Source organism: Priapulus caudatus, unplaced genomic scaffold, assembly GCF_000485595.1.
Source record: "Priapulus caudatus unplaced genomic scaffold, Priapulus_caudatus-5.0.1 Scaffold306, whole genome shotgun sequence".
NCBI lineage: Eukaryota > Metazoa > Priapulida > Priapulimorpha > Priapulimorphida > Priapulidae > Priapulus > Priapulus caudatus.
The window spans coordinates 173,081-176,450 of NW_014577367.1; positions in this window are offsets into that span (position 1 = coordinate 173,081).

Consider the following 3,370-nt stretch of genomic DNA (forward strand, 5'->3'; position numbering starts at 1 on the left):
TGTGGCCCCGCATCCCGACTTTCGGCGAAAAAATTCGGCGCCCGAATTCCTTCGGCCCGAATCTCTCTCTCCCTCCGAACCTCCGTGGCGAAGTTCGGCGCCCGAATTTCTTCGGCCCGACGTTCTCCGACGTCTCCTCCTCTGGTCGCGTGGTCGGGTAGCGTGCCATTCCCCCGTGCCGAGCCTTCCTCGTTTGTGCCTGCTTTCGGGCCTCGCCCGATAGCAGTGGAGTCGGGTAGCGAGCCTCGTGCCCCTACCCCGTCCAGGTCCTCTTTCTCCGCGCGCTCAGTCGCGCCCTGCCTTTCGGCGTCCTCGGGTTTGCGAAACGTCACCTGGGTCGGCCGCGCACTTCTCCGCGCGCCTCCCCGCAGCTGACTTCGGCTGAAATCTCCCCTTCTCGAGTCTCTCCCTGGAACCACCCACTTGATCGGGCGCTGCGTTCTCTGCGTCGGTCGCTCTCGTCGTTGTCCCAGCCGACCTCTATTGTGTCTCGTTGCTCACTCTTCTTCATGATTCCCCCGTCTTGTTGTCGACGAACTCCACTATGGGCTACGTAGCGTCAATCCTGGTCACCGGCACCAATTCTGTAACGGCCTCGGCCTCTGCTCTGCCGAGCCCTGCGCGCAGTTCGCTCGCCGAACTTTTCGGTGTCAGATGTTTCGCTCCCCGAAAGGTGCGCGCAGCTTCGCAAGTAGAATCGCCGCCTCTAAAACGATCCTCTGCGGTAGTGCTCGCTGCGTCGGTGGTATTCGCTGCGTTGGTAGTACCCTTTCACGCGAAAGATTTCTCTCCCGCGCGTGCGTTGTGTAAGACTTATGAGATGGTGTGAGGATGCGTACGGTTACAGGCGTACCCTTCCTCGGCGGTAAGATTGACGTGTAGACGTGGGGAGAAATGAAGGCGCAGGCAAAAGTGTGCTAAGAGTGAATAATGTTTATTACAACACAACGAAAGAATGGGTAAGATACATACTGAACGCACCGGTAATCGAACGAGCAGCTTTCAAAGAGCTTTCTGAGTCGTACTCACTCGTTTCGGCGCTGGTGTTAATTCCAGGAATATATCTTCCACACAATAGTTTACTCGTTCAACGTTACGAGTAACTCGCTAACTTCCGAAATACACATCAGTAGGTTCCTGAATAACTCCCTACACAAACCCTCTACTCCCCTTCTTCTACTACTTCTGCTCAACTACTCCTACTCTACTCGACTATTAACTCTTCACAACTTAACTCTTCACAACTATTAACTATTAACTCGACTCGACTCGACTGCTTACTCGACTCGACTCACAACCGCCAACTCTTAACTCGACTCCTCTTCAACTCAACTGCCTATCGTCAGGCGCGCGGTGCCCTCTTATACCCTCGCGGGCGCCTGCCCCATGAGTCAGCTCTCAGTAGCCTATCACAGCGCGCGCCTAACACGCCCGCTCTGTCACGCACGCCTACCTAACACGTGATCAACCGATCGATCGCTCACTGGCCGAGCCCCGTGATTGGCTGTTCCTGTTTACCAGCGTGTTCGGTATTCGGTGGTTCGGCGGTTTCGGTGTTCGGTACTTTTCCTCCCGAACGCTATCCCCGAATTCTACTTCCCGAATCGCTATTTCCCCGACTCTCGATTCACCCGCGCCGTCACATTCCCCCTTGCTCAGAAAGTAGGGCGTTAGCCACTTTCCCTTCCTTCCAGTGCACGTCGCGGCATCGAGATTCGCTAACTACGAATAATACAACCAATACGCTCTATTGTCAGATGTTTCGCTCCCGAAGGTCGCAGCTGTTCGCAAGTAGAATCGCGCCTCTAAAACGATCCTGCTCGGTAGTGTTCGCTGCGTCGGTGGTATTCGCTGCGTTGGTAGTACCCCTTCACGCGAAAGATTTCTTCCCGCGCGTGCGTTGTGTAAGACTTATGAGATAGTGTGAGGATGCGTATGTTACAGGCGTACCCTTCCTCGGCGGTAAGATTGACGGGTAGACGTGGGGAGAAATGAGGACGCAGGCAAAAGTGTGCTAAGAGTGAATAATGTTTATTACAACACAACGAAAGAATGGGTAAGATACATACTGAACGCACCGGTAATCAAGACGAGCAGCTTTCAAAGAGCTTTCTGAGTCGTACTCACTCGTTTCGGCGCTGGTGTTAATTCAGGAATATATCTTCCGCACAATAGTTTACTCGCTCAACGTTACGAGTAACTCGCTAAACTCCGAAATACACACTCAGTAGGTTCCTGAATAACTCCCTACACAAACCTCTACTCCCCTTCTTCTACTACTTCTGCTCACTACTACTCTACTCTACTCGACTATTAACTCTTCACAACTTAACTCTTCACAACTATTAACTATTAACTCGACTCGACTCGACTGCTTACTCGACTCGACTCACAACTGCCACCTCTTAACTCGACTCCTCTTCAACTCAACTGCCTATCGTCAGGCGCGCGCGTGCCCTCTTATACCCTCGCGGCGCCTGCCCCATGAGTCAGCTCTCAGTAGCCTATCACAGCGCGCGCGCTAACACGCCCGCTCTGTCACGCACGCCTACCTAACACGTGATCAACGCGATCGTCGCTCACTGGCCGAGCCCGTGATTGCTGTTCCTGTTTACCAGCGTGTTCGGTATTCGGTGGTTCGGCGGTTTCGGTGTTCGGTACTTTTCCTCCCGAACGCTATCCCCGAATTCTACTTCCCGAATCGCTATTTCCCCGACTCTCGATTCACCCGCGCCGTCACAATATCAAGAGCTAATAATACCTAGAGTGTACAACGGAAAAACGGGAAAATAGTGCTATTTCACGACAACATTATTCTACTTTTGGCCTGGGAGTCTAGAATAATTTTATGGTATAGGCATTAAGCAGAGAATCTTTGCTCTCTAAAACAAGACCAAACCGCTTGTCAATACGATACTCCTAGGCTGAGATTATTGGTTTCTAAACCTCCCCTCCCACATGCCTCACGCCGCCTCGCATCCAGCTCATTCACGCACACCTCAACGCGCCCTAAGCATTGCTTCGTGAAAGTTCGGTTTTTCCGTGATAACTTTATGAATGAACGGCGTTTCGGTTATCATAGGTGACTTTCGGGGGCATCGCTATGCCCTTATCTTCCATTATCTTCCTAGCAGGCGCTAAATGCCGTAATGATGGAGCCGTCAATGTTTTTCTCAATTAAGTGTCTACAACGCAGTTCAGTTACTATATGGTGTAGTAAGAGTCAAATTTGGCATGTGACATCAATTATCAGCTCTCCAAAGCGGTGACGGAAACCGATAGCCAAAATGCTAGGGGCGTGTAGGTGGTGAATATAGCTGGAGTCGAAGGCGGCGTGAGGCATGTGGGAGGGGAGGTTTAGAAACCAATA